We start from the raw sequence: 21,784 nt of genomic DNA on the forward strand, positions 1-21,784 counted from the left end.
GTTGTATTTTGCTCCACTGCTAGACTTGACTCTTTTTTGTGTAGGATCATTGTTCTGGTATAGAGCATCTGAATTTATTAATATTTCTTTGTAATGTTCATAATCTTGATCTGTATAGCTGCCAGGCCTTTTCCTAGTCATCAGTTCCCACAATCCAGGTGTGCCGGGGTACTTAACAAAACCACCTTTTTCTCCGAGACGAGATTCTGAATAAACAATCAGATCATCCCCCATAAAAGTTACTCTGAAGTTGCCAATTCTATGTATGATACTGCCATCAAGCTCTGTGTCAGCATATAAGCCAAACACCTCATCTTTGTTGTCTTTAGGTGTGGTTAAATATTTTTGAGCAAGAAGACCCAATTCAATAGGATCCTGTGTAGCTTCAATTCTTCTAGGAGCAACAGGACTAGGTGTATGAATACTGGAAAGTGGGGTGAATGGATAATCTAATATGTTCCTAGCAGCTACAGGTACAAGCTCTGTGATCAAATTTTGATTCTGCTCTGTAACAGTTTTGATATTCTTACCTAAATTATTAATAGCATCAATGACAGGCTGTTCTGTTTGTTTGTGTTTTTCATAAATTCCACGGTTCTCTGATTTCCATCCCTTAAATCTTTTTACAAGATAATCTCTTAACTTAAGATCATCAATGATTGGCCTTTTCATGGTTATTTATTTATGTCTCAACGTCTAGAAAATCGTTGATTTTATTTCTGTATTTGCCACTATTGGGTGTTCTTGTCATATCAATAGTGACAAACCCATAACTGTCCTGGTTCCAGCACCTGCTGCAAATCTTGGAAAAATCATTGTAGCTCAAGTCCCCACCTACATATTCATCATGTATGTGTTTGAGGTTGGTATGATCTTGATGAAACACACATATAAAATTGCTGTTGTCTCGGATCAGCTGCTTGGGTATTTTAGAAAAAGTCTGTGCCAGGTAGAAGCAATCAATGTTTTTGTGCCGGCCCTGTGTAAAGAAATTTCTAACCTTGTTTTGATTATCCAGTATAATGTCATCAAACACAACAACAGAATTATCGAGACATTCATGGAGTGGCTTAACTTCTGATTCAAAAGTGGCAATATCCAATCCATCATATAGCTTCATCAACTGCTGATATTTTAATTGTTCCAAGCTCTTAGAGAAGACATACAAGTGCCTGTTTTTCCAGTCTAACCAGTTGGGTGCCAATAAAAAATTATCAACCATTAGTGTAGTTTTACCACAAGCAGATGGCCCAACAATAAGACATCTAATATTTTCAGGTAGCAAGTTGCCATTTCTCTTATTCTGCTGTTCAGGTTCTGGCAGCCTTTTTATAACATCCCAGGTGCTCATATTATCACTTTGTCTGCATCGATCCAGCTGTTTTCCGGATGACCCAGCCATTTGACAAATAACTTGTTGCCTTTTCTGCGGATGATTTTTTCTATGAGATATGTGCCAGGCTGTTTAGTTTTGCTGAGTTCTTGTTCATAGAATCGGCCTTTGAGAATTTCTCCTCGGTGATCTTTTATTATATATGTGTTAAGGGTCCCGGGTTTAATTTGAACCACTGTAAATAATTCAGTGCTCCAGTTTCTCGTAAAGCCTCTTTTGAATAAGTGCTTATATTTGCTGATTCTTACTTGATCACCCACCCTGTATTTGGCCTTTCTTGTTGTTGGCTGGTATCTAGGATAATAAACAGTCCTGATCAATTTTTGCTCATCAGATGAAGTTACTTCAGAGGGTTTCATGTTGATTGTGGAATGGACCGAGTTGTTATATTTATGTAGAAGTTCTGGAAGAATATTAATCCATTTATAATTACCTTGCAGTGTAAATTGTTTATACATAAGATTTTTTAGGGTTCTGTTGAATCTCTCTACAATTGAGGCTTTGAGGTCACTGTAACTCGAGTAATGTTTTATTGCCTGGCTTTTAATAAATTGTTGAAACACTGAATTATAAAATTCTTTGCCATTATCTGTTTGCAAATAGCGCGGGGATCTTCCTGAATGATTGATGATTGTCCTGATGGCTTCTGTAACACATTTTCCAGTCTTGGATTTGAGTGGCACAGCCCAGGCAAATTTTGAAAATGTGTCTATGACAGTGAGTAGATACTTGTAGCCCTTGTTGATTTTGTCTAAGTTCTTCAACTGTCCACTTGACAACTCAATCAAGTCGCTCTGCCATAAATCATCTATGCCCTTTGTGACTACTGGGAGTCTCTTAAAATTATGTCGGGCTTGTCTGTGTAATTCATCAACAATAATTTGTCTAGACATAATATGAAAACAAGAATATTGCAACTATAGGGTGTTCAGCAGCTGATACTACAGGATTTTCTAAATATAATTTGTCTCCAATATGTATTTTAAATTCCAAAGTGCCATCATCTTCAGTATAGGCTGTTTCTAATGTATTGGGGTCTGTAAAATCCTCTAACTCTACACTGGTGATTTTTGGTTTGTTATCAGCATTTGTTATTGATAAGGTAGGGTGGTGATGTGCCTGTGGTTGAAGCCAATATTTGATCTTGATTGGTCTCAGTGTGCCCCCAACAAAAAACTGGTAATAAAATTGTGCAGGGGACAGCATATATATTTTGCCACCTGGTGTAAATGGTGAATCATATTCTTTGTTGGGGATGCTGTACAATTCAAGAATTACTGTATGTTTTGGATTCTCGATTATGCCGGTTATTTCTTTTTCTGCTGTAAGCAATCTGCTTGTTACAGATTCAAGGTGCTCATTGATGGTCCTAACAACATCATCATGGCCTGGCTTTATTTTTATGTCCACAACAAGTTTCTTGTATTGTTGCACAATCTCTTGAAGCTGGGTGGCAAAAACAGACAGGGCATTTGCTTGATTGGATTCCATGGTCCCTAGCTGTTGCTTGATATTAGCTACAATTTGTTGCAAATTTTCAACAACTGCCAATTTTGAATTTTGAGCAGTAAGATCATGGACCTGTCTTCTGATATCCTCAAACAGGGCATGCAGTTCATTAATATGTTGATTGGTTGGTAGAGTGGCCACTGTCTGAGTGAGTTGTTTGATCTCTGTCTGGATATTCTTGATATCTTCTGATTTCAATATCCTATTCACTGCCCTCTTAATATTTTTAAGTTCCTGTGATGTGGGATGATTTGATACTGTATTTTGCAAAAATTCAAGTGCCAATTTCACATTGTTTAATTCAGAAGCATCAGCCACATTTTGCATAGCATTTTGGAGCAGGGCTATATCTGCCTGAGAGGGTGTTGATTGTTGTAAAATTTCAAGTTTTGTTTGGATATCATCTATCAAGTGATGAAAATGAGACAGCTCAGATTCGGTGTTGAGGTTTTCAAGCTTTGTGATTTGGTGCTGGACACTGACAAGGGTATCTACAATCCCAGGCAGGCGGGATTCTAGTACATTTGCCAAATCATTTTGCACTGCTGCTATTGTACCCTCAAGATGGGTTATGGAACTTTGAATTTTTCCAAAATCTTCATATGTTTCAAGTTGCAGCTTGATATTTGCTACACTCCGAGTTATTGCATTCAAAGCATCAGAAGATGGCAAATTGTTCATAAAATTTTCAAGTGTCTCAATTTTTTCTTTAACCTCGGCTATGGCATTGTTCAGGGGGTCTAGATTAGGTATCTGGAGTGATTGAATCTGTTCTTTTAGAGTGGAAATCACTAGATCAAAATCTTCTTGTGATTTTATGCTTTTGACAATTGTTTGGAGCTGTGTCTGGACATTATTTATCTGCTCTTCCAATTGCTGTTTCAATTGCTCAGAATTGGTGGCCTGGGTCTTAAATTTGGCTTGAAGAGCTGCTACAGCTTCTTCTAAACTTTGAAAATTATCCAATGTTGCCAGATCAGTATATTTCTGAAGCAGCAATTTGAGTTCAGAATCAATTTTAAGAAGAGGGTCCATGCATTGTGATTGTAAATTTGTAATTTCTAATTGAAGACTGGCATTGAGTGTGGTTTGTAAAGCTTGTAAATCACTTCTTAATTTCTTGACTCTGACATCAAGCATCAGAATCTCATCACTGTGATCTTCATGTCTTGTATGGCCAAATATATCATTAGGCATTTTTGTTTTAGTGGTTATTTATTATAGAGTATCTGATTCTTAATTCTATAAAAAAGGGTATAAGCTTGTCATAAGATCCAGGGACCTCAATATATAAGCAGTCACCAGCAGAAACAGTATATACAGTGCCAGAAATCATGTTTGAGTGCTTGATTCTATAAATATTTCTCCCTATTGAAATCTTGACATCACCCTCAGGGGTTGTAATAAATTGCAATTGCCCACCTACAGGTAATTGGTAATGATTTAAATTATTGTTAAATATGTACAATGTTTTGCCTGTTTCATCATTATTATCTGTAAGTATGCTGTTCAGATGAATAATTAACAAGCCACTCAGTTTAGACAGCATATCAGAAGAGGGTTGTGGTGTTGGCAGATCCATAATAGCCTGTTTTTTGAACCCAAATAAGTTCATAGGCATGTTTATTTATTTCAAATCATGCTCTGTAATTGGGCATTGATTCCCATTTTTCAAATCACAATGCCCCCAAGGTAAAGTATGCATGCCGCATGATAAAATGCATCTCTTATCATCATGTGGGTCCAGAGCCACTTTTGTTACAATATTTGAAGTCAGCAAGTGATCCTCACTCTGAATTCTATTTTCTGATGTTCTGATTGAATTCTGGGATTTGATGCAATTTTTATAATCTTCAAATTGGAGATCTTTGTCAACAGTAACTCTGCCAATGCCCTTGGCCTTTTTGGCAACAGCGCCACTACATGTTTCAAAACTGTACATCTTGGCACTTAACCCAGCAAATGCCACAATAACATCACCAAGTGTCTCATCTTTTAACTTGCCAGGCACCTTTTTGTTGTGGTGGTGTTGAATCTTTGTATGTTCACTGGTATCAAAGTATTGAAACAATTCAGGCTGTGACATATCTTGATAAACATCTTCTGTTTGAATATCAAGAATAAAACTATCCGTATCCATGTACATCAATTTTACACGATCACCATAAAAAGGTTTCAACACCTCATAATACAATATTAACATATGTAATTTGGCCAATTCCAATATTACAGCCCCTACATAAATAGGTTTATCAAACTTAATCTTTGTTTTCTTCATGTTGAAAAGTGCCATGTGCTCATCATAAATTCTTCTGTAATTGAAATTAGGCTTTGCAACCAATTTTTTACTCAGGCTGGGGTCAGTAATTATTTTAACATCGGTATGTTTTCTGACATTTTCAATAGTTTTGCCATATACAGAATTCACCATCAATTTAAACAAGCCCTTATCAAATTGGCTCTTTGCAGATGTTCGAAGCTCTGTATTTGTATCAATGTATGGTTTCAACCATTTTGAGTGCCTGAACCTCAAAACTTTTCCAACTTTGGTCACTTGAACACCATGTTTCATCAGGAACTGGAGGTTTTTGTAATATATGACATAGCCTTGTTTCGGCTCCAGAGTCATCATGAGCTTCTTCTGTTTAGAGCCAGGTGAGCACTGAACCTCGGGAATTGGGGGCAGATCAGAAAATTTGTTGTGCAAATCATCAGGAATTGTCAGATCAACCTCTAAGAAGAGGCCATAATCTCTGTCATCAAAATCCTTAAGATCCTCAATATTGAAATCTTCAACCCACTCAAGCCCTGCATATGGCAGTTTTTGCATCATGGCATGACCATAGAGGCTGTTTGCATCCACATAGAGTATATAATTTGATGGCCGTGCTGGATCATAATCAGGCAGCATAATATGCTTGTTATTTGCTCTGGCATATCTCTGAGAACATTGCACCATCCCTCCTCTTATACCTTTCTCCATAAACAGATACATATCTTGATCTTGGATTAGATCCAATTGCATTTTAGTATTCAAAAACGTTGCGGCCCATGCTAGGCCCGGAGCACTGAAAAAATACACTGGGTCCAGTCCATAATTTTGCATGGAAGATTTTCTGAATGCCTGCAGTATATCAGCTAAGAGGGTGACATCAAGTTTCAAATATGCCATGTGATAATCACCAAATGTCTTGCATTTTAAATTGTTCCACATCAACTGAGCATGGTGATAATCTTCATCAGTGATTCCAGATCCTCTGATTTTGCTGTAAAACTCTTCTTGTGGTGGCAGAGAACACTCATCGAATTTAGAAAAATCTGTAACATAGTCATATGGATATACACCCTTCCGCCTAATTAATTTCAGGTCCAGATTTGGAAACGAGGCACGTGTGATTTTGAATTGATCATCAGATAATTGATTTGCCAGTGTAGCCAGGCTAGCCGATAAAAATCTGTAAGAATCAAGAAATCTTAATTGAATAGGAACACCATCAACTTTAATTATCTTGCTAATAGATATATATTTCTCATCATTTTCAGCTAAAATATTTAAATTCTGCTTGTCAAACCCCTCGTACCTGATCAAATGATGGAAATCATAATTGGATATACCGGTACAGTTTCTGTTATGTGGGGATGTGTAAATTTTGTGCCATTTGGTTTCTTATATTGTACAAACAATTTGAGGGACAGCTTATAAGAGCCATTTTGTGCATTTAGAATTGCCTGTATATCAGGTTTTTTACTGTTCAAAAAATTCTTAATGCCACATCTTGGCTCTGATACAAACCGATAATCTCTTAATTGACCATTAAAACTGCTATGGATAGGTTCATAGCGTGGCTGCTTTGCAGGTCCAGCATTAACAGGTGCTTCATGCTTTCTTTTCAGACCAGATGTAGATGGTTGTGCAGAGCAAGTATTTTTATGTATATATGTGAAATATTCCATGTTATATTTTCTATGGCATTTGGGGCAAATTTTTGTGGGAGTTCTGTATTTGTCTGGGTTACAAATCTTTTGATGCTTGGCCCAATTAGGGCTGGATATATTTTTATTGCATTGATTACAATATTTTTGACTTTGCATTTTTGTTGTTGTTTATTATATACAATTTCCTGGGATTCAAATCAAAATTCTATGCTGGATAAAAATATCAGTTGGGTTCAGCACTGTGCTTTGTATGTGTGTGTATGTGTGTATGTGTGTATACACTTAATATTTTTGGCTTTGGTATTTATATAAAATTTCTTGGGGTTCAAATCAAAACTCTATGCTTAATAAAAAATATCAGTTGGGTTCAGCAGTGTGTTTTGTGTGTCTGTGTGTGTGTGTCTGTGTGTGTGCGTGTGTGTGTGTGTCTGTGTGTGTGTGTCTGTGTGTGTGCGTGTAAATATGTTTGATATGAATAATAAAAAAATTCTGTATACTATACGCCTTCATGGCGTTGTGCTAAGCACAGGGGAGCACTTTACCTTTTTTTATATTAAATCAAACAAATTTAATTTATACAAATCTGCTATATTTTTGTGTTTTTTTTTTAAAAAAAATATGAGGAGCACTGCAACAACATACCCACACTTTTCAGCCACTCCCACAATACTAGCTGATATGTAATGCAAAATTTTTTTATCGTGAAGGTACCTTAAAATATACAACATAAAAAACTACGACTCGCCCGGGTGATCCAGCTCCGCCATTTTTCATCTACTCTTACTACAAAAATGGCGGAGCTGGATCACCCGGGTCGTCTGGATCGGAAGTAAATGTGTGTGTGTGGGTTGGTGTAGGTGGGTATGGGTGGGTGTGGATGGCTTATATGAGCATTTTTGGCCTAGTTTTAGGTATAGTCAAAACAATATCAAAAAAACATATTTTTGACAGAATTATGGACAACAATCTCTCAGAAGTACCTTTTATAAGTGTAGCCTCATCAATCTGAGGGGGTCATACTTTCTCATGGAATCCATGAGGGCATTTTTACAAAAATCTTGGATTAGGCAAGGGTTCCACACTAGAGCAAAAAGCTCATATGGCCATGTTGAGCTTGTTTTAAGTATATCCAAATCTGCTTGAGTGGGGTTCATACTTTCTCGGGTTTATAGTACAGTAAATACCACTACTACCCCTCTTATGTATCATCAGGTTCAGTGGCGTGCCCAAGAGGGGTTTTGGAGGTTATGCCCTTTTTTGACTCCGCATTCCTAAAAAAATACCGTGAAATGCTAACAAAGACACCACACACTTACGGTTATATAAAGTCACTGGTTGTGTTTTGTTTCTTAAACTATTTCCAGTTATCTTTATTGTTTTTAAGGGCACGAGGAACAGTTTTCATGTCCAGCCAGACGCGAAGACCCGAAATTGCTCCTCCCCCACCGACCATTTCCCATGGCGAGCTGGAGGAGAGGGAGAAGTCGGGGCGCAGGATGGTTCCAGGAGGGGCAGAAACTAACATTGGGAGGATTATTTTACTTGTTGACTTGGGAATATCAAACTTCAGAAAAATTGGAAGTATTTTTCTCTTGAGAATATCAAACTTCCAATAGCATAGAAAAATTGGAAGTATTATTTTACTTGTTCTCTTGGGAATATCAAACTTCCGATAGTATAGAAAAATTGGAAGTATTTTTCTCTTGGGAATATCAAACTTCCGATAGTATAGAAAAATTGGAAGTATTATATTACTTGTTCTCTTAGGAATATCAAACTTCCGATAGTATAGAAAAATTGGAAGTATTTTTCTCTTGAGAATATCAAACTTCCAATAGTATAGAAAAATTGGAAGTATTATTTTACTTGTTCTCTTGGGAATATCAAACTTCTGATAGTATAGAAAAATTGGAAGTGTTTTTTTTCTTGAGAATATCAAACTTCCGATAGTATAGAAAAATTGGAAGTATTATTTTACTTGTTCTCTTGGGAATATCAAACTTCCGATAGTATAGAAAAATTGGAAATGTTTTTTTCTTGAGAATATCAAACTTCCGATAGTGTAGAAAAATTGGAAGTATTATTTTACTTGTTCTCTTAGGAATATCAAACTTCCGATAGTTTAGATAAATTGGAAGTGTTTTTTTCTTGAGAATATCAAACTTCCAATAGTATAGAAAAATTGGAAGTATTATTTTACTTGTTCTCTTGGGAATATCAAACTTCCGATAGTATAGAAGAATTGTAAGTATTATTTTACTTGTTCTCTTGGGAATATGAAACTTCCAATAGTATAGAAAAATTGGAAGTATTATTTTACTTGTTCTCTTGGGAATATGAAACTTCCAATAGTATAGAAAAATTGTAAGTGTTATTTTACTTGTTCTCTTGGGAATATCTAAGTTCCGATAGTGTAGAAAAATTGGAAGTATTTTTCTCTTGGGAATATCAAACTTCCGATAGTATAGAAAAATTGGAAGTATCATTTTACTTGTTCTCTTAGGAATATCAAACTTCTGATAGTATAGAAAAATTAGAAATATTTTTCTCTTGGGAATATCAAACTTCCAATAGTATAGAAAAATTGGAAGTATTATTTTACTTGTTCTCTTGGGAATATCAAACTTCCGATAGTATAGAAAAATTGGAAGTGTTTTTTTCTTGAGAATATCAAACTTTCGATAGTATAGAAAAATTGGAAGTATCATTTTACTTGTTCTCTTAGGAATATCAAACTTCCGATAGTATAGAAAGAATGGAAGTATTTTTCTCTTGAGAATATCAAACTTCCAATAGTATAGAAATATTGGAAGTATTATTTTACTTGTTCTCTTGGAAATATCAAACTTCCGATAGTATAGAAAAATTGTACTATTTTACTTGTTCTCTTGGGAATATCAAACTTCCGATAGTATAAGCCAGGTTAACCTTGCAGCAGGTTTTCGCATATGTAGATCGAAACGTGCGCGCAGAATATAGTTCCACTGAGACGGGTTCTATTCCGACACAACTGCATACTTGCAAGAAAACAGTTATTTAATTTGTAAAATACAGACAAAATAATACATCCATTAGCAGGTGTGAACTTGATCGGTTGCAATGACAGTGCAAACGAACTTGGATCCGCAGATTCGCCAACTGGAGTTTGTATTGCGCTAAGGAATCACTGAAGCCCAAGTGCGAGTCGAGGAAGACTGGATACGTTACAGAGCGCGTGGAATCCGTGATACCAGTGTTGCACATCCCACTATTTTAACCCTATGTTTATTGTGATTAATAATCGTGCTATACAGCGACGAGAATGGCTGAATCGAGGTCTCCTGTTCAGCGAGTGTTATTGTGGACTTCATCGGAAAGGAAAAGCTCTTCAAATCAAGCAAGTTGTTTAAAATGCATAATCCTCCTTACGGAAACAAGATCAAAGTAAAACAGGGCGTGAGGTGATTTGCCGTCAATGTGCGCACGAACTGTATCCCGGGTGTTGCATGATTTGCGGTTTGAGTTTAGGAAGAGGAAACGATTGTTTGTTGTTTGACGACAAAAGAATGTCCCCGGTATTAAAAGATATCCCCGTGAGAAGAAACATGTTTATTATTTGGAGCATAACGTGCTTTAACTCTGGGAGCGGCGTGGGCGTTACATTGAATTTTTTTATATACCACCGTGCAAAACCACCGCCAGGGCTGAAGAAACTGACGAGAAAGGGAGAGGGGAAAGGGGAGGCTTATTGTTTCACCCACTAACAGCAATGAAGTATTTGTTGAAGGCGCATATTTACTGTTCCGTGGAAAGAAAGAGATGGATGATTAGCAAGAAATGGACAGACCAAGATTTGAATCCTGGTTTAGTGAAGTGATTCATAAATTGAAACCAGAGTAATAGCAGCAGACAATGCACCTGATTGTATATATCCCCAATAACAAATCATGCTTTTTTTTTTTTTTTGCTGGTATAAGTTGAAGTGTGTGTGTCTTACAGTAACAAAGGTTTTCATAAATGTATTTTTTTATAAACAAAAAAAATGTCATTAAATACAAGAGGGCCTGTCGTTGTTTACTTATATTTTTGTTTATTTTTTATTTTTGCGTGCTCGAAATGTACACACATGCTCATGGCGTCCGGAAGGTGGGCGAGGCAAGGGGGCCGTGCCCCCCCGGAAAGTGAAAGTCAACCAAAAATTATGTATTTCACACATATAATTTCATTTTAGCCACAATAATATGTGTTAATTATTGCATTAATACATTAAATTCAAATGTAAGCAATGTTTTTTATGGAACTACACTCTTTTGGGGGGAAATGTGACTTGTTTGCCCCCTGGGAAAAATACCTTCCTGGCCCCTCTCTGGAAAAAAATCCTGCGGACGTCCATGCATATGCTCTCATGTTTCGAAGATATTTCGCATTTATATTAAGTAATGACACATTTTTTAAAATAATTTATGCGCCGAAAGTACTTCTAAAATGTTATGTTTCAGGAGACAAAAAGAAACACAAATATATTCCGCTTGACATGCATGTGGGTTTTGATGTGTTGTGCGGTTGGCAATACTGTGGATATTCTGTGTCTGCGATGTAAGCAGCTCGGCGGTTGAGGCAAGACTGGCAAGGAAGATTCTGTGCTGAGTTCTCGCGCGGATTGATACATAAAACCTGCTGCAAACTTAGCCTGACGCGCGGCTTAGAAAAATTGGAAGTACAGTAAACCCTCGTTAACACGAATCCCAAGGGATCGAAAAATCAAGAGTTTGTGTGAAAAAAATTCGTGCTAACCGGGGACTCAATTTTTTTTGTTGCAATACAGTTCTTTCTACACATTAACCATTTACAATACGTATTATGTATGTCATCATAGAAAATACTACTACAGCACTACGATAATTAACTTTTCATTTTCTGGTGAAAAATTCCTGTATATTGCGCTGTCGCAGGCGGGAACACAAATGCCTGGTAACTTCACGGCCAACTGTACTCATAGCTTAAACTAGCGGTCAATTTGTGACACACAACTGGATTTGTTGGTTAAATGCGTATAACCTCATTGTTGACGCTATGATCGCGATTGTCGAGCAATTGCACCCAAGTTTTAATCTTGATGTTATTCGTACTGGCTATGTTTTAAAGAATAGAAAAACACATTTGAACACATTGTTGATCTGAATGTGTTGGTCACAATACTGTATAAGTTGATTGTTGACAAGATGATAGAGTTGTTGAGCGATTTCTTACATACCTAGCAGAGGAAGGACAGGGGGAAAACTTTGAAAGTTCGTGTTAAATGAGATCTAATGACGCAACGGACAAAAAAAGACAGTTCGTAATTCTCGTTAACCGATAAAACTTTCTATAAGATACAATACATCCCTGCCGGGACCAACATTTTGGTCATGTTAACCGAGTGTTCGTCTTATGCGAGTTTGTGTTAACGAGGGTTTACTGTATTATTTTACTTCTTCTCTTGCGAATATCAAACTTCCGATGCTGTAGAAAAACACATGAACGGTAATAGGACAGGTTGAAGATTTTGTTTGTGTTGGAAAAAGTCGAAACTTCCATTTTACTAACCATAATTTGAGGTTTTTGTCCATAAGTAATACGTGGGGACCTATAAATTATCATATTTGTACAGATCATATAGCTTAATAATCTACATAAGAAACCGCTTCCACTTGCAACACGTGGAGAAATTCATACACTTGAATTCTGTCTGGAATCTTTTTAGTAGCGTTGCCCATTCGGACGATATTGAAATAAATGCATGACTGGTGCGATACTTTCACTCTTCGCCTTAAATAGTATTTTTCTTTCGATTTTGTGTGCAATATCTGTGTAATTTCACTCAACTTTTGTCATTTCAAAACAGCCTTTCAAGTTCATTCGTAATTTTGCTTTAATTTTTTGTTGCAGGGAGTTTGAAACGTACCATAACGATGTCTAGCACCTTTTATAAGATATATCACATTAGAGGGTGTTTCTGGGATGAGGGTGGGGAGTTCGAATCAATAGTGGGGTCACATACGCTCCACACTCCACGGTTATTCCCTCCCTCCGAGCGGAATTTTCACGAAAACTGAGCCGTAGTTGATGGTTTTAACGGCAGATGGTGGGCCTGTGCAGATACGTGACACGGAAAACTTCCCGAGGTACGCGACGGTGGGGGAAAAGTTTTCTAAGTCCTCCGCAACTATCCTTTCTTCGCCGGGCGGCATCTGTGGATGAATGTCAAACCCTAGGGTGGTCACCGGAATACAGACGAGGGGGAAAGTGCTTTCGAATGATGTCGTGGTTCGGATTATGCAATCTGGCGAAGGACGGAGACACGTGGCGCCGCTTGGAATGAAGCGGTCGAAATGTGAAACCATTTGCCATGACACTGATTTGTGTGTGCCATTCCTTACCTCGGATCAAGATAAGCCGTGAAGCGTGACCTTTGGCATTCCGAAAGTAAAAGTAAGTCCGGTGTATTCTCTGTCCCGGGAATCTTTGGGGCAAGCCCGTGCACAACAGTGGAGAAGGGGAGAAAGAGAGTTGGCGGAGCAAAACTGTGCGCGCTGTTGCAAATGGTTGGTAGTCTCAATCATTTCATTCTTGTGCGTTCATTGGTCAAGCCCTCTCCATTCACTACTTGCGCAGAGACTTGTTTTCGTTAACCTGCTCCATATATTACCGGAATAGAGTATAGTTCTCCGATTCAGGTATATAGCTTCTTACTTCTAACAGTACGTTATTTGTGGATACTTAATTGGTTCTTCGCTTTTCTGCCACTTCTGACTAATCGCAAAGATGTGTATGAAAAGTAATAATGTGAAATTGGTGAAAGGACAATCACAAACACACATGTACAGCAGTTGTCACCCCACTTTTCGCCACTTTTGCCCCGCACTACGCTAACTAAACCTGATATGCAAAGGGAAATATACTGTCTTTGTCCCCCCTCCCACCCAGTTTTGGCACACCGCCATCCCGGTTTTGGAACGAAAATCGCCGCTACTGTGTACAGCACACAGCACGAGCCCCACATAGCGAGCATCACGAGCCCCACATAACGAACATCACGAGCCCCACATAACGAACATCACGAGCCCCACATAACGAGCATCACGAGCCCCATATAACGAGCATCACGAGCCCCACATAACGAGCATAACGAGCCCCACAACCCCGACTAAGAGTCCAAGCGCCAGAGTCTCGTTAGTCTGCAAAATGCAGTGCAAGGTGTACTATGTGGAAGAGAACTTGACTTGGAGTACCTTCCGAAAAAGTCACCACTTACACCCGTAATTACGGTTAGTGGGCTCCAAAGTAAATTAAGTAGCTTCAGAAACCTCATTATCTTCTCCATAGTTCGCTTATGAAGATGAGGATAACCTTAGCTCTTGAAATGCTCCGTGTCCTAATCTCCGCCACTGTTAATATCAGTGTCAGTAATCACCTCGAAAAGGGTAAGGGCACTGAAATATCGCATACTGTTTCTTTTTGTACAATTTTGGCATTCTTATAACTAAGACATATGATTAAACTCGTAAGTGTACGAGCGTATACCAAAATAAAAGTATAAGGTACTTTCAGACGCTAATAACTCACGATATTCACAAACCTGTATGCAAATGAAATTACAATTAAAGAGCTATCACTCAATATACTTTACTTTGTTTCAGGTTGAAAATTTTACATCCTGATAACGAGCTTAACGCGCAACAATTTACATATTTTTACCCTCTTACCATTCCCACAGTGTAAAAGATAGGTAGTGACATCTCGCGGACATAATACAAATATTGGCACCATCTTTCAAAGTCTGCAAGCAGATTTTAACCAACTTTAACGTATTTCAAGTTCTGGTCTATTATTTGGTAATAAACCTGACGCGACCAGATTAGATTATAATGTATGACGTCACAAAGATATAGAACAAGTTGTAATAGTCCACAGTAACGCCATACTTGTTTTTTTAGTGCGATTTTTCAATATTCACCAATATTCCGTGGGTTAGTGGTTATTGAAAGTTGTACTGAAAGTTTAAATGTGCTGCATGTTAGTTTCATGTTACATACTGTTGATGTCTTTCAATTGCTGCTACGGTGTATAGTGCACTATATATAGTGTCTAATTAGTACGTATATATTTGTAATTGAATTGTGGCATGCATTAACACTAGATGTGTACAAAACAACAGAAGATCGGTATTCAGTAGCATTGACTTCAAATAAAATTTTGCATGGGAACAGATTCATTTAAACAATATTTTATATATGTAAATATGAATATATACAATATTCGCTCCCTTTGTGAAATGTTACTGCCCCCCCCCCCTTTCTCGGCTCATATGTTGTGATTGTCAATTCATGAACACAGTGTAATACAGTGATATTTCATCAAGCAAAATGTTTACTTGTTATTCTTTTCACTTCCGCGCCGAAGGGGGGGGGGGGGCTATTACATTCACAACCCACCAAGACATGCTACATGCGAACTAGGGTCGCCAGTGATGTTACAATACAGAAAAACACTCTTCTGTTGTTATAGTTCAGAACAAAAGAATGTACGAACTTAAATTTGCATCAGCACTTCTCATGATTACCGACAGGTAGACAATAACATAATAACATGTTGAATTTTACATTTAATAACATGTAACGATTTATCATAATTACAATGATATGACTCACTTTAGTATGTACAGTACATGCAATATATACACACACACACACACACTATGGATGAGAGCAAAGAGATTGCCATTTGATGCAGGGTTAGAGGAAGAATGTGGAAGCAGTGGCGGATTATCGTCGACCTGTCGTGAGGGGAGTTCCCCTTTTTTAACATGCCACCTTTTAGGTTTAATTAAGGTTTACCATTAGATCCTACGAAGGCTGTTCGCTTAATGTTAGGTAAAGTGGAAACGATTCCCATGTACTCTTACCTTAGTCTCAGAGTTCCCGGGTTCGAATTCTAGCCAGGGCATTTTTTAGGCATTAGCCAGGGCCCTTTTTAGGCTTCTTGAAGAGTGGTTCGGATCCAAATTTAAACTGTAGGTTCAGTTCCGTTTAGTCTTGAAAAATATTAGGCATGATAATATATGAAAATTCCTAGCATTTGGGAAGTGCAATCGCTCCTATCGCCCTATCCGTGGTTCCACGCCTTCTTAAAACTCAATCGCTTCTGTGCAGTTTCCTAAGGTGATAAATGGTAAGCCGATAAACGTTGAGTGTTGATAAGTGCTACTAATGTTGTTATAATGCCGCAACGTAAGTACACTTTAGACAAAATTATATGCACAATTATTATGTGAAAACAAACCCATGCAGAATAATTCAATTGAATTGAGGCGATACATATATTCAATTTCGCCGGCAAGCGGCGTGTTTCCAGCGGCTATACGGGCCGCTATCGAGCGGCACATTAACCAAATGAAGGCACCATACGGTATATTCCTTTACATCTAAAGCTCGGATCATCTCTTCTCGGGACTGTACAATTCATATTTACGAGAACGTGAAGAGAGCAATGAATCACTGTGAATGCACCAAGCTACAAGATTTCACTGTTCATTGCACAAAATCACACTAATTTCTCTCCCCCCCGCTACCTCTGAACCTTCCACTCTGTAATGTAAACGCTCAAAAATCCGGAGCGTTATTTATTTGCTCACGGGAGAATCTGGCTTTTGATTGTATCCCGAGCATAATAATTAACATAAGTTGCAAAGCGACGCAACTGGTGTCTGCAAACAGACTCCTCTGTGTACCGGTGCTTATATTTTTTAACACGAGATGGAGCAGTTTTCCTCCTTAATTGCGTCGGGTTTCAATTTTGCGAGCGGAGACACACGAGGAAGGGTTTCTTGCCACCTGAACTCTGCATTTTATTGATCTGTGGAAGACTCACTTAATTAAAAGTAAGCCAGCAACAATTTGCGTTCAAGTGTACTAAAGAGTTTCATAATACCGCACTCTTTAATGCAGGTATTAAGGCATTGGCTTACAAGTGTCACGTTTAGGCAGGGTATTTCGGAAAGTAAGGAAAACGTGAGCTAGATTTTCGCTTGCATCTGCGTAGTAGCATTGAATGTGTTACTGCGCATGCGCGTAAGCAGTAGGGTTTAGATTGTAACATTCAATGACGCAACGATACAAACGACGTCAGTTTTCACAATGTTTGTAGGTGCATATAGTACGAATACAGACCTTACATTTTGTTTACAGCATGAATGTAGCAAGTTTGGTCGGGTAACATTTAGTGAAACTAAATGCACACTATTAAGTATGATCATAGACTTACTGAGAGCAACCTTACATTAGAAAATATTACATTTTATCTTCGCAAATCTAATAACTTTAGCCGCTGTACAATTACCTACACTTGGTTCATGTTTCTCTCAAAGTAGTTTCACGGAAAATCGTTGTGTATCATTTACATATAAAAATAAATGTATGTAGTGCCATCTCTTGTAGTAAATATAACCACTAATGGAATGACTTTTTCTTTTCAGATTTTCTGGTGTTTCCTGCCACAACACGGAAGAGGCAAGTACCAATATTACTAAATTTTTCATAGATTTAGTATTAGCTTAATTACAAAACACTTTCGTTAGTAATCCACACATTTAGAAATGGAATGTTATCTCCCCACCCGCACAGTGCTGTAGAATACAATAATATTCTACAACTTGAGCAACAACCATGTAATTTATACAAATTTTCAATGTAACTTCCAAATTTAGATACTAAACTGATTACGATTTAAGGAAGAGTTTTTATATATTCAAGGTTCGTATTTCAAAGTTTCTGCTTAAGGCCGATTCGTATTTTATATAGTCACATACATACCATTCGATTTCCTGCTCACGTTATCGGATATATCACCAATAAATCGATCACCAATCATTTAGGAAAAATCATAACTGTTCTAAAATATATATATATATATATATAGGTGTGTATATATATATATATATATATATATATAGATAGATAGATAGATAGATAAAAGCAAAGAGGGCCAAAAGAGCTAAATAAAAATCAAAGAAGGAGAAAGGAAACACTCACCGGACAGTGGAAAAATTCAAAATAGCTTAGTAGCATCATCAGTGTGAGACGAAATTTTGAATTTTCTCACCTGTCCGGTGAGTGTTTTCTTTCGGGGTGCACGGCTTTGCGCCAATCACTCTGGAAAATGGTTTGGTTTTGCCCCAATAATTACCGTATCCTTATCTTTCCGTACATGGTTTTGCGCCACTACAGAAAATCGTAATTCAATGACTTAGGTTGGCAAGCATGATTTTCCGTCCCACTTAAACAGGCTGCGGACTGTCACCGAGAGGGCGTGGTTAAAAATTATGCACCACCAACCATAAGTATACAAAATTGCACTTGTTAAACTGCAGTCTCTTACAATGGAACCTTTGTGGCATGTGAGATCAATTCCACGTAATGCATGCGTGAAATTGCTTTGCGATTATATTGATCAATGTAAGATTCAATTTTGAGGTATTTTTATCTTAAAACGCTCCTCTCACGAGCGGGTTTTTCGAGGCCATTTATTTTAAGGTTAGTGTCGGTCTGGAGGTTAATCAATGCATGTACAAATTTGAAAATATCAGGATGGTTGGTGTAAAACATGGCATTCAGTTTACTGTGAAAGGCTTCACATGCATTTGTTGTGCGATAGGCCGAGGCAGAAAAATCTGCCCATATGGGTGGAGGGTACGTAGAATCTTCTGCAATATAGTTTTCTACCAAATAATCACAGAACTTTGTAATTTTCTCATCTGATTTCTTATCTTCGAACATGCCAATTGCGAAGCAATCAGAGACATCATGGGGAGGTAAGTAAGACAAACCAAAAATATAATTGAGCCATTGACCTTCGGGACCTCTTTCCTTGTAGATTTTCGAAAGACCTAGGTTTTTCATTTTTCGCCACCAGGCTTGGCATAGGTGAAACCTACATCCTACTATAACACATCTCCCACCCACACCATACTTCATTAATGGCACTGTGAATCCCTTGTTCAAATTCAACGCATATTCTTTTCGGTTCAAGACTACTGCCGCAAACTTGCTCACACTTTAATTTCACAGCATTGAACAACGAAGTATACGTACTTTTTAATTTGTCCTTTAATACGCAGAATAACAGGGGCACATAATGGCCTTTTTCCAGAATATGAATCGTGAAGAACTGAGTGAAATGTTTTGTACAGTAGCTGAAGGTCCAATCCATATAAAGACAATCAGCATCGCAAAGATATTTTAGATTTGATTCACAACCGAATACTATTATGTTCTTTACGCTGTCATTAATTAGTACGAAATTCTCACCACGAACAGTCCTTATGGTCTGGTTTTCGACTGCTTCATGAACATCGCTCACTGATTTCGGCAATGGACGGAGCATATTTCGCCGTGTTCTATACACAGCCTCTCGCAAAAGTTTCTTATCTGTGAAATGTAGCTCATTGATACTTGTAAGCCTTTCTTCGTTCAGCGCCGCGTACACAATGTTTGAGTAATGCACTTGACGCCTTCCGTTTACATGAACCACGAATTGGTTGAAGTATTAAACTGCGTTCATTGCTATCGTGATTATGAATTATCTTCTCACTTTCAACTATCATGTCACTGTTCGTAATTATTATTGCTGTACACGACTTGTTTGTGCAACGCCACCGAACACGTCCATCTGAATATGCGTAAGCTTTCCTGAATTTATAATTATCCTTACTTATTAGATCCTTACCTCTATTCGATGCCTCTGCGAGCAGTTCCATGGTCGACCGGACCCCGGTGTAATGAAACGTGTAACGTTGAGGTGAAACACAGGGAGGTAGACGAAAGCCACGATCAGTCGTTGCCCTTGAGAGACAAGATTGCCAACCTATACAATTCTTAGCTCGGCTAGACATTCAAGAGTGGCGGAAAACATTCTTGGCGCAAAAGATACTGTGGCACTAATATTTACAATTTGTTCATTGGCGCAAAACACGCGATTTTGGCGCAAATGCATTGCACCCTTCCTTTCTCCTTCTTTGATTTATATATATATATATACACACACACATTAATGAAACATAGATGTTTATGCCTATATTCAAATGTTTCAATATATGTGTGGCAAAACTGGATATTGTGGATCGAATCAAATTTTAAAAAAAGGAAGCTTGTTAATCCTTTAATACCTTTATAAGCTTTTAATAGGATTAAAATCGGTAATAAATTACTATTCTGAAAGGTAATTAATTTTTATTTCAAATGCCGTTCAGTTTTTTTTTTAAAATAGTGTTCATTAAGTGATGTAAAATTTCAATCGTATTTTTTGAGTTTAAGGATTCTGCAATGATTTCCAGTTGGTTGAAATTCCCGTAAATCTTTTAGAAAGTCTATTAGCTGAAAAATTGATTCTTTTTTAATTTTGCAGTTTTTTTATTCTTGTCTTGAACAAGGACAGACACATTGCAGATGTTTAAATTTTCTGAACCTTTATATTATCTTCTGGGAGAGATAAGTGTGGGAAATTGGCGTGGGCTGGAAAGTTTGTGATGGGGAATCCTAGTTTTTTTCGAGTCGTTACACATTTTACCTCTCTACTCTTTTCCTCTTAACCAGAGTATTCCTTTGTTTGGGAAATCTGTGCCAAGGGGAAGAGTTTGTAATCTTTATTAGACCATCTTTGGCACGCCCTGGTGGGAAATATAGGTAACAGTTAGAGATATTTCACAGCAAAGTGGTAAGGGGATACGTTAGCATGAGTGGCAAATATCGGACACTTTACCACAAACTGCACACACCTGAGTAGCCACATTGAATTGAACTGACTTTTTTGCAGGGCGAGATTCAGCTGTTTTTGTGTACCACCCAACCCCCAAAAGTACAGATCAAAATAATCATAAAAGTTGGTAGTGGCTATCACTGTCGCCTTCTGATCAAGAGATTCTTGGTTAAACTTTAAACTATAAATACCGTCTAGATTAGCCTGCGTATAAAGTGGCCTTGAAACAAACAAAACCAATACCTTTTTTTCAATTGTCACATGGCTGGAATACGATTCAGATACCAGGAGTATGCACATATTTGTTCGGATCTTACTTTAAACTGTAGTTCCAGTCCCGATTAGCCTGCCTGTGCGTAAACGTTGACTTAAAACGAGTGATGTGTCGTACACTATAAGTTTACGTCTACATGCGTTGTATACACGTAATCTACGCGTAGAGTACATTTGGTTGCAGTTTACATAGACTACGTAGACAATCTAAAGTACATTAGAAATAATTTTGAAGCCTTTCATGAAAGGCAAGTGATATTCTCAACTATATTTGTTCCTAACGAACCGACAAGAATCTTATTTACAACAAAATTTCTCTCTTCTCTTCTGTCAACTTCGAAAGAAAATAAGTCGTATGCAAAAAAAAAAAAAAAAGACAGATGGCAGTCGTGAGGCAAAAGTAGTCTATTTCCCACAAACACTAAAATATTTCCTATGTTAGGCTTTTTTCCTAGGTGAGAAATTGTTAGAAATTGAAGGGAAGAGTATGAAAGGTTTTTCTTACACATTAGCAACTGATACGCAGTATAATTTTGTTTTACTTCTACAGCGCTCTTAGCTAAGTTTTCGCCTTTCGTCATGTTGTTTACATAGATTACGTTATCTACATGTATAAAATAGTCTACGTGTAGAATGTAGACTATCGTTGTTTACACGTAGACGCACATCTCTGCTTAAAACTCGAACTCAAACGTGTCAAACTGCCGACGGAGACACGCTATTGTAGCACCACACCCTTGCACATGTTAATGAACGAAGCTTCTGGCCTATTCAAACACCCAATGTACGGTTAGCGACAATAAAAATTGGGCACCTAGATCTAGTGATGGGTTCTGGCAGTTCCTTCTCCGGAGCTAGTTCACCGGAGCTCGTTCACCGAAAGGAGTCGTTGAAAGGAAGTAC

At 37.6% G+C, this 21,784-nt stretch overlaps 1 protein-coding gene across 2 annotated transcripts in view; it reads left to right on the top strand.

The window, feature by feature from the left end:
• Nucleotides 1-21,784, top strand: part of cpx (synaptic transmission protein complexin) — a 1,041,575-nt gene that overhangs the window by 86,064 nt on the left and 933,727 nt on the right. For both annotated transcript variants that reach the window (XM_083126798.1, XM_083126799.1), the window contains exon 2: nt 17,331-17,364. The gene's annotated coding sequence lies outside the window, so the exon portion shown is untranslated. The remainder of the gene's footprint in view (nt 1-17,330; nt 17,365-21,784) is intronic.

The sequence above is a fragment of the Lepisma saccharinum genome, chromosome 8 (genome assembly GCF_977018435.1).
Source record: "Lepisma saccharinum chromosome 8, izLepSacc3.1, whole genome shotgun sequence".
Taxonomy (NCBI): domain Eukaryota; kingdom Metazoa; phylum Arthropoda; class Insecta; order Zygentoma; family Lepismatidae; genus Lepisma; species Lepisma saccharinum.